This window comes from Narcine bancroftii, chromosome 7 (assembly GCF_036971445.1).
Source record: "Narcine bancroftii isolate sNarBan1 chromosome 7, sNarBan1.hap1, whole genome shotgun sequence".
In the NCBI taxonomy this organism is placed as follows: domain Eukaryota; kingdom Metazoa; phylum Chordata; class Chondrichthyes; order Torpediniformes; family Narcinidae; genus Narcine; species Narcine bancroftii.
In genome coordinates this window covers 21,870,615-21,881,122 of record NC_091475.1, presented here as the reverse complement: position 1 = coordinate 21,881,122, position 10,508 = coordinate 21,870,615, and the positions used below count along the sequence as shown (strand labels likewise).

Sequence of the window (10,508 nt, the reverse complement as noted above, 5' to 3'; positions counted from 1 at the left end):
GATAAATGTATTCCATTGGAAAAAATAACATATAATTTAAGAAATAACATCACAGTATTTGAACAAATTTGGGAACCGTACATGGAACACAAGAGAAGTCCTATCGCGGACCTCCACCACCTAAAATGACAGAAGGAGAAGAAGACGAAATGAACTGACCCAGTATGTAAAAGTAGATGACATAAATTTCTTGTTTATTTTCATTGTGTGATGACATTGTTTAATGGGTTTAATGTATCATATATGATGAACGTTGAGTTGGTGGGGGGGGGGTGAAGGAGGGAGTGAAAGGGGAGAAAATGACACTGTGTATATTCAAGAGGGAAATGTTTATGTGTATTTTGGTCAATATGGTTCATAGTGTGAAAAATAATTTTAAAAAAATCAGTACATACAGCTTGATGCGTACCCCCTTCCCCACATATTCGATATGATTAATCAGATTGTGCAATATGGGGTATTCTCCATGATCGACCTGAAGTCAACCTATCACCAGCTCCTGATCTGCCCGGAGGATAGCCAGAATACCGCATTCGAGGTGTATGGTCGTCTCTACCACTTCCTCCAGGTCCCCTTCGTCGTCACCAGTGGGACCACATGGTGAACCACTATAAATTACAGGCCACTTTTCCATCCCTTGATAATTTGACCATCTGTGGCCAAGACCTGCAGAACCGTGATGCCAATCTTCGAAAATTCCTCCAGGCCACAAAGTTCCTGAACCTTACTTAAAAGAAGAAGAAATATGTGTTCTGGACAACCTGACCAGCCATTCTCGGCTGCGTGGTCGAAAACAGCATAATTGGCCTTAAATCTGACCACATGCATCCTCTACTAGAGCTTCCTCTCCCCCACACCCTCAGAGACTTGAAGAGATGCCTGGGTTTCTCCTCATACTACTCTCAATGTGTCCCTAACAATGGACAAGGCTCGCCTATGGTCAAAGCTATCTCTTTGCCCCTGTCGCCAGAGAAAGCCAGAACGCCAGATGAGTCAATGACTTTCCAGGTGGAGAGCGATGCATCTGACTTCACCCTGGCTGCCACACTCAACCAAGCGGGCAGACCCGTTGCCTTCTTCTCGTGCACCCTCCAAGGCCCTGAAGTTCACTACTCCTCAATCGATAAGGAGGCCCAGGCCATCATGGAGGCAGTATTCCACTGGAGGCACTACCTCATTGGCAAGATTCACCCTCCTCATGGCCAGCGGGCAGTCGCCTTCATGTTCAATAATAAGTAGAGGGAAAAAAATCAAGAATGATAAAATCCTCAGGTGGAGAATTGAACTGTCCACCTATAATTATGATATCCTACTCCAGCCTGGCAAACTTAACGAGCTCTCGGAAGCCCTACCCTGCGAGATTTGTGCCAGTATCCAAATTGACAAATTGCAGACCCTCCACAACAGCCTCCGCCACCCCAGAGTGACTCGCTTCTTCCATTTCATTAAAGCCCGAAACCTACCATATTCCATTGAGGAAGTCAGAACAATGACTAAAAACTGCCAGGTCTATGCTGAGTGCAAACTGCACTTCTACCACCCTGACAAGGTGCACCTGATCAAAGCTACCTGCCCTTGTGGTAAAACCAGTTATACTGTTATTGGCTACTGCTAATTGGACACGCCTCCCGAGACTGATCCTACCCGTAACCCCTGTGTATGTTCTCCACTCTTCCTGCCAAGATCAGTCGATGAGGTTGGTTGCTGCTCAATAAAAGCCCATCAGTTTCACAACTTCAGTCTTTTGTAGTAATTCATGGTGCAATATATCAATATATTTATATTTGTGTGTATATATATATATATATATATATATATATACACACACACACACACACACACACACACACACATGCGCGCACACACAGCAATTAACAAATAGCAGAATGAACTGATTTATTGAAGGCAAATTGAGGTTGACAAGCTTAAATGCTGAAATGACGACACGATGATGTCACGACGCTTCCCCTGCTCGGCCATTTGCCGATTCAGACCACAGAGAGAGGATGGCCCTGGAAAATTACCTGGGTTTGCGGCCCTAACCTGGGTAATGTTCCTCGGCCAACATTTTCACATCACCAGCTTATGGGAGGGTTCCAGGGAATTCCCTTTTTACATGGTGGCGTGAAAAGGTCTAATGTCTGCAGGATGTTCTGTGCTGACCACTGCCTGATGGAATTGTGGTGAAAGATGCTTGTCTGGAAAAACTTTTCCATAGAGGCAAGGAGGTGCGGAAAAGTCCAGTTGACAGTGCCATTTGGACCAGGCTCATCTTTCGCAACACCTGGGACAGAACCTCAATATATAGCAGGCACTTGGTGCCCTCGGACTTTCGTTCTATGAACAGCCATGATGCAGTCACACACAATGGTGGACATCAGGATGAGGACCAAGTCTGGCAATTTGCGAATGGCAACCCTTTGGACTCTTTTCATCTTGGATCCGCATAAGAACTGGAAGACTGCTCTGGTGACAGCCAGGGCAGAGATGCAGGAGATGGGCCACACCTATGCCACATACAGCTTTTGGAGAGAACGTCACACTTGATGACCAGGATCTTCCCTGTTACTGAGAGTCAAGTCAAATCAAGTTTATTGTCACAATTGTACAAATGCAACCCAATGAAACAGCATTCTCCAGTCCTCTGCAAAAAACATACAGACGTACAATCAGACATAACACACATACAATACATATGCAGGACAAGTATCCATTGATTTAAAAAAAAATTACTATTAGATATACAGGCTCTCCTTACCTCAGCCATGGATAGGGTTCTCCTTACCTCAGATGTGGCTCAGCCTGTTCCTCAGGGAACACGGAGCTTTCTCCAGCATCATCCTGTTCTTCTCATCAAACTGTGCATATTCAGAAGAGAGGCATCACTGTCCTTAATTGGCAAGGTTGACTTGTGATCTGTTATAGTCTTTCTTGATCCCTTACCACAGTCACTGATGACACACTGCTACCTATGGATCTTCTGTGCATATCCCTGCTTTACCTTCCGATGGTACAGGAGAGTTCAGCCCTGGCTGATCTTAGTGCTAGCTTATCTTCTATCCTGAAGTCAGCATCATGAGCTCTGAGAAGGGCCCAGACCTTGCTGGCGGCCTCTGTCCTCTGATCACGCACTCCCTCCAATGTGATAATTAGTTCATATGTATAATGTATTTTTTTATCCATGCAGCTTGGTAACAGGCCATTTCAGCCCACAAGTCCATGCTGCCCAATTAACCTACACCCAGAGGTACATTTTGAACAGTGGGAGGAAACCAGCGCTGACATGGAGAAAACGTACAAACTCCTTACGGGAAATGTGGGATTCAAACTCTGGTCCCGATAGGCGCTCTAATGGCACATGATGCCCAGACATATGTACATATATACCAAAACTTATTACCCTTTGTTTTTGTTTTATTTACAACACAGTAGAAGCCAATTCAGGCCATTGAACCCCGTCATAAATTTTGGAGGGTGGGGGGAAACTAGAGATTGTAGGGAAAACTCACGCAGGTCAGGGGGAGAATGTACACAAACATCTCACAGAAAATGCTGGATTCAAACCCAGGGCACTGTAATAATATCGCGCTAACTGCAACCCTTTCTGTGCCTCCATGATGTTTTTCCTGCCTCTCTCTCTCTCTCTTTATCTGGGGAATTATGTGAAACATGAAGGTCTGCAGATGCTGTGATTGTAGTAAAAACACAGAAATTCTGGAAGAATTCAGGTCTTGCAGCATCCTTAGAGAATAGATAGTGGGAGGGGGAGGGGGAGGGGGTTTGACAATGTGAATGCACAGCTGAGGTAAAGGAGACAGAGAAAAAGATTAGGGGGTTGGGGGTAATGGAAAATGGAAGTCAATGTTAATGCAATCCAGTTGGAGGATGCCCAGATGGAAGATGAGGTGTTGTTTCTCCAATTTGCAGGTGGTCTCAGGCTGGCAGTGCATGAGACCTTTAGCAGACATGTCAGCAAGGGAATGGGGCTGGGAAATAAAATGGGTGGCTGATGGGAGATCCATGATATTGCGGCGGAGAGAGCCGAGGTGCTCAATGAAGTGGTCTCCCAGTGTGCACCCAAACTCTCTGATGTAGAGGAGACCTCAACAGGAGAACTGGATGTAATCAATGACTCCTGCAGATTTTGAAGTGAAATGTTGCTTCACATGGAAGGGCTGTTTGGGCCTCTGACAAGTAGTGAGGGAGGAGGTGTGGGCACAAGTGGAGCAGCTCCTGCGGTCACAGTGGCAGGCGCCAAGGGGCGATTGGTGGGAAGGGATGAATGGACAAGGGAGTCATGGATAAAAATGTCCCTACGGAAGGCAGATAGGGGAGGAGAGGGGAAGACATGTGTGGCGGTAGGTCTCCGCAGCAGGTGGTGGAAATGGCATTAGATGCCGAGGCCGTTGGGGGGGGGGGGGGGGGGGAGGTGGTAGGTGATGACGAGGCATCCTTGCCAGATCATCAGAGATGTCCACCTTCTTCAATCAATGTGGCCTCTCCTTGCTTTCGACCGACCGGACGGGAGTCTGTGCAGCTGTAGGGGAATCCACAGGCACTCAGCAGACTTGCCAACAGAATCCCTGTGTTTCACCAGTGTATCTGAAGGGTCTGCTCTTTTGCTTCTCTTCCTCTTTTACTGTAAGGGGCGCCATGCAATTACTCCTGGCAACTCTTTGTTTGCCTTACGGCAAGTCTAGAATTAAAGGGCATCAAGTATGTCACACTTATAAAGTATTATTTCGTGAGCATACACCGAACCTTGAACTTTCCACAGTGCACTTGCAGAAGTTTGCTAAAGTTTCAACCAGGCTACCTTACGTCAAATCCAGGGCAATGGGCGGGTCTTGATGTTCCTTCTGAATGACTTCAGGTGCAGGAAATCCCCAAACTTTTCTTGATTTGAAATCAATGGCTTGAAAGCCCCGAGTTGTTTAGGTGCATTCGCGCTCGTCGACAGGCCATCACCGCCGCCTCCTCCCCCCTCGCCCCGCCTCCTCCTCCTCCCCCCCCTCGCCCCGCCTCCTCCTCCTCCCCCTCCCCCCCTCGCCCCGCCTCCTCCTCCTCCCCCCCTCGCCCCGCCTCCTCCCCCCTCGCCCCGCCTCCTCCTCCTCCCCCCCTCGCCCCGCCTCCTCCTCCTCCCCCCCTCGCCCCGCCTCCTCCTCCTCCCCCCCCTCGCCCCGCCTCCTCCCCCCTCGCCCCGCCTCCTCCCCCTCGCCCCGCCTCCTCCCCCTCGCCCCGCCTCCTCCTCCTCCCCCCCTCGCCCCGCCTCCTCCTCCTCCCCCCCTCGCCCCGCCTCCTCCTCCTCCCCCCCTCGCCCCGCCTCCTCCTCCTCCCCCCTCGCCCCGCCTCCTCCCCCTCGCCCCGCCTCCTCCCCTCGCCCCGCCTCCTCCTCCCCCTCGCCCCGCCTCCTCCTCCTCCCCCTCGCCCCGCCTCCTCCTCCCCCCTCGCCCCGCCTCCTCCTCCCCCTCGCCCCGCCTCCTCCCCCCTCCCGACGGGGATGAGAGAGGCGCTGGGTCGCAGAAACCTCAGATGGGGGTGAACATGGGTTAAAATCTTGGCTCATGGTCCCAGTTATCGCCAGAGACAACAGTGAGGGATAAGGGGCCCTGTTTATAATCTAAAATAAAAAAGCATATGCATCACTAAACTACATTTCTTGGTCATTAAGATCATACAATATTGCACTTCCCCCTCTCTCCCCCCAACCGTGGCCACAATGGCAGACTCCACGATGGAGCTGACGTCATTGGAAGGGAGAGACCAAGGGCAGATTAAAATAGGGGGAATTCATCTTTGAAACTTTCTTCTTGATGAAGTCTGGGCCTTATCTTACAACTAACAGTAATACATATAATAGACATCAATATTTAAGCCTGAAATGAAAGGAAATGCTGGGATTACCTTCATGGAGGAGTTTAATTAGCTATTTTATTAAATACTACCCCCCCGAAACAAATAATCCCGCGGTTCTCTGGAGGGAGAAGGGAGAATGACATGCAGAGAGGACGCGGCGTGAGGAGGGAACGGCGTGAAGAGAGGACGCGGCGTGAGGAGATTCATCGGAACGCAGGTAGTGGGATCCCGGGTGGGGGTACAGTGTGATCCCGGGAGAAGGGGATACAGTGTGATCCCGGGAGAAGGGGATACAGTGTGATCCCGGGAGAAGGGGATACAGTGTGATCCCGGGAGAAGGGGATACAGTGTGATCCCGGGAGAAGGGGATACAGTGTGATCCCGGGAGAAGGGGATACAGTGTGATCCCGGGAGAAGGGGATACAGTGTGATCCCGGGAGAAGGGGATACAGTGTGATCCCGGGAGAAGGGGATACAGTGTGATCCCGGGAGAAGGGGATACAGTGTGATCCCGGGAGAAGGGGATACAGTGTGATCCCGGGAGAAGGGGATACAGTGTGATCCCGGGAGAAGGGGATACAGTGTGATCCCGGGAGAAGGGGATACAGTGTGATCCCGGGTGGAGGTACAGTGTGATCCCGGGAGAAGGGGATACAGTGTGATCCCGGGAGAAGGGGATACAGTGTGATCCCGGGAGAAGGGGATACAGTGTGATCCCGGGTGGGGGTACAGTGTGATCCCGGGAGAAGGGGATACAGTGTGATCCCGGGAGAAGGGGATACAGTGTGATCCCGAGAGAAGGGGATACAGTGCGATCCCGGGAGAAGGGGATACAGTGTGAACCCGGGTGAAGGGGATACAGTGTGATCCCGGGAGAAGGGGATACAGTGTGATCCCGGGTGGGGGTACAGTGTGATCCCGGGAGAAGGGGATACAGTGTGATCCCGGGAGAAGGGGATACAGTGTGATCCCGGGAGAAGGGGATACAGTGTGATCCCGGGAGAAGGGGATACAGTGTGATCCCGGGTGGGGGTACAGTGTGATCCCGGGAGAAGGGGATACAGTGTGATCCCGGGAGAAGGGGATACAGTGTGATCCCGGGAGAAGGGGATACAGTGCGATCCCGGGAGAAGGGGATACAGTGTGAACCCGGGAGAAGGGGATACAGTGCGATCCCGGGAGAAGGGGATACAGTGTGATCCCGGGTGGGGGTACAGTATGATCCCGGGAGAAGGGGATACAGTGTGATCCCGGGTGGGGGTACAGTGTGATCCCGGGAGAAGGGGATACAGTGTGATCCCGGGAGAAGGGGATACAGTGTGATCCCGCGAGAAGGGGATACAGTGTGATCCCGGGTGGGGGTACAGTGTGATCCCAGGAGAAGGGGATACAGTGTGATCCCGGGAGAAGGGGGCACAGTGCGATCCCGGGAGAAGGGGGCACAGTGCGATCCCGGGAGAAGGGGATACAGTGCGATCCCGGGAGAAGGGGATACAGTGCGATCCCGGGAGAAGGGGGTACAGTGCGATCCCGGGAGAAGGGGATACAGTGCGATCCCGGGAGAAGGGGATACAGTGCGATCCCGGGAGAAGGGGATACAGTGCGATCCCGGGAGAAGGGGATACAGTGCGATCCCGGGAGAAGGGGGTACAGTGCGATCCCGGGAGAAGGGGATACAGTGCGATCCCGGGAGAAGGGGATACAGTGCGATCCCGGGAGAAGCGGATACAGTGCGATCCCGGGAGAAGGGGATACAGTGCTCCCGGGAGAAGGGGATACAGTGCGATCCCGGGAGAAGGGGGTACAGTGCGATCCCGGGAGAAGAGGGTACAGTGCGATCCCGGGAGAAGGGGATACAGTGTGATCCCGGGAGAAGGGGATACAGTGTGATCCCGGGAGAAGGGGATACAGTGTGATCCCAGGAGAAGGGGCTTTAATTTGATCCCTGGAGAGACTACAGTGTGAGTCCCGGGAGGGGGATACAGTGTGATTCTGGGGGTGGGGGGAGGGGGTACAGTGAGTCCCAGGAGAGGTGATACAGGGTGATCCTGGAAGAGGTATAGTGAGTCCTGGGAGAGGGGATTCAACAAAGAGGGAATACAGTGGGGGGGCAGAGCAGATCCATTGGGAATTGTGAGAGTGAATAGAGGATCACTGGGCTCTGGTGATGCTGCTTAGTTGAGTGTGTTCCTACTGAATTGGAAAGAGATCATTGGGTGTGCTCGGTCTGGAGATAAAGAAATACAGTTTGACTCTGAGCTGATTCAGGGTAAGTGGAATTGTGTGCCCCCCCACCCCCCACCCCCTCCCCCTGGAAAAGATAGAACATTCTTGGGACAGGCCTACTGTACTTATTGGTGGTGGGGTTTGGAAAAACAATGAATAGAGAGGTTTACTGGATATCCAAGGAGGATTTTTCAGTGAAACACAATGCCGGAGAAACTCAGCTGGTCAAACAGTGTACCTTATATAGCAAAGACCAACATAACCAACATTTCAGGCTGATGCCCTTCATCAAGGTATGAGCAAATTGTAGGCAGGTGCAGGTGCCTGATGAAAAATGATGAAGGGCTCAAGTTGGAAACATTAGTTATGTATTTTTATCTTTGTTATATAAAGGACATTGTTTGACCTACTGAGTTTCTCCAGCATTGTGTTTTTAGTTCAACTACGCAGACTTTTGTGTTTGGCATCTATTTCTTACTTGCTTGAACATGAAATAACTAATCTTTCTCTCCGCCCCCCCCCCCCCCCACATTGGATCCACAATTCATCCCTTTGCCCTTGATCAGTGTTTTTACCTTTCAACTGCAATAACTGTTTTTCTATGTGAAGGACAACAGAGCTGAGTGGTGGGTGGAGTGTCCCGGAGGCAATATTTATCCTGGATGAAAGCAGGTGTGCTCACTGCTGTTTTCGGGAGCTTTCTGCATACTTAAGCTGGTGCATTCTAAAGGCGACCTGCACTTCACAGGTCCAGAGGTGTCTGTGAAACTTTATGATGTCATGAGGTGATGTATCATAAGGTGGAAAAATTGAATAACCTGGGCGTGAAAGAGCTCCTGTTTTTGCAGCAGTTCTGATGTGTCTCACTCACGTATTGCTTTGCATTCCTGCACTCACCATATGATTTAAGGCAGGGTGGTCAACCTTTTATTTTTTAAATTTAGATATACAGTAGAAGGGGCTTCAGGGTCAATTCAGCCCATGAGTTCATGCCACCCAATTGACTTACATCCCTGGTACGTGTTCGTGAACCAAAATGGTCTGTTACCATGCTATATGTCTAAATTAAAAATAAAAATGTTGGCCAGCCTGATTTAAGGAAATCGAATCCACAACTCTTCAAAGATTGTCATTGAGCTGGAAAGGGTGCAGAATAGATTCACAGGAGTGAGACACGAAAGTTAGCAGATGCTGTGATTGTAGTGAAAACACAGAAATGCTGGAGGATCTCAGCAGGTCTCACAGCAGGTAAAGATATATAACCAATGTTTCCAGGCCTGAGCCCTTCCTCAAGGTATGAGCGAAAAGCAGGCAAGCACCTGAATAAAAGGATGGGGGAGAAGGGAAGAATGGGCAGAGGGAAGAGCACAGGCAAAATTGGACATGCATGTGTGGGGACTGGACATTTGAGTCCTGAGAGGCTGAATAGGGTGGGGGAAATACAAAAGTCTGCAGATGTGTGATTAATGAAAACACACCAAAATGCTGGAGGAACTTAGCCGGTCTTACCACCATTTCAGTCCTGAGCCCTTCTTCAAGGAATAAGCAAAAACCAGGAAATCTCAGAATAGAGACAATGCTGGCTGGGAGAGGAGTCTGGACCAACCAAAAGTGTTAATTGGATATGATAAGGGGAGAGGTGAGAAGTGATTTTTATCTGTGTGAAAGGAGTCAGAGGGAAAAGGGAGAGAAGGAAGGAGCTGGGAAAGAAGTTGAGGGGGGGGGGGGTCGGTTTTAAGAAAACCAGAGAAGTCAACATTAATGCCATCTCTTTGGAGGGTGCCCAGACAGAAGATGAGGTGTTGTTCCTCAAATTATTCTTATCTTTTGGTTATTACAGAACGTCGGTTATATATCTTTACTTCCTATGGACGCTGCAAGACCTGCTGAGTTCCTTCAGCATTTCAGTGTTATTATTAAAGTAAGCGAAGCTCATGGACCGGAAGGTAGAGCATGTTACTGTGCTGTAAAAAAAAACCCAACTTCTGCTGTTTCCTGTGTTTATGTAAGTATGGCTGAGAAAGAGACCAGCAGTAGTTCTCAGTTTCTGCACACTTAATCCCAGTGGGAATTTTGTTTGTGTCCTTGCCTTGTACAACTTCAGAGAGAGCAGGCCCAGGCATGGGGAGTCTTCATTAACGTCGAGGTTGGATACTTTAGAATTGCTGGTTTGTTAGAAGGAATAATTTTTTAAGTGAACGTTTTAATTATTTCTGGTATGCCTTACATTTTGTGGTTTGTTAATAACAGAGGTTTTAACAAACAGGTGAAAATATCATAAAGTAAAACACGAACGTCTGCAGACACTGGTTGAAGTAAAAACACAATGCCTGAGAAACTCAGGTGGTCAAACAATGTCCTTTATGTAGTAAAGATAAAGGTACATAGCCAAAATTTCAGGCTTGAGCCCTTCATCAAAGTATGAT

At 49.7% G+C, this 10,508-nt stretch overlaps 1 protein-coding gene across 3 annotated transcripts in view; it reads left to right on the top strand.

Moving 5' to 3' along the window:
* Nucleotides 1-5,966: 5,966 nt before the first annotated feature.
* Nucleotides 5,967-10,508, top strand: part of c7h21orf91 (chromosome 7 C21orf91 homolog) — a 53,991-nt gene continuing 49,449 nt past the window's right edge. For all 3 annotated transcript variants that reach the window (XR_011341611.1, XR_011341612.1, XM_069889071.1), the window contains exon 1: nt 5,967-6,073. The gene's annotated coding sequence lies outside the window, so the exon portion shown is untranslated. The remainder of the gene's footprint in view (nt 6,074-10,508) is intronic.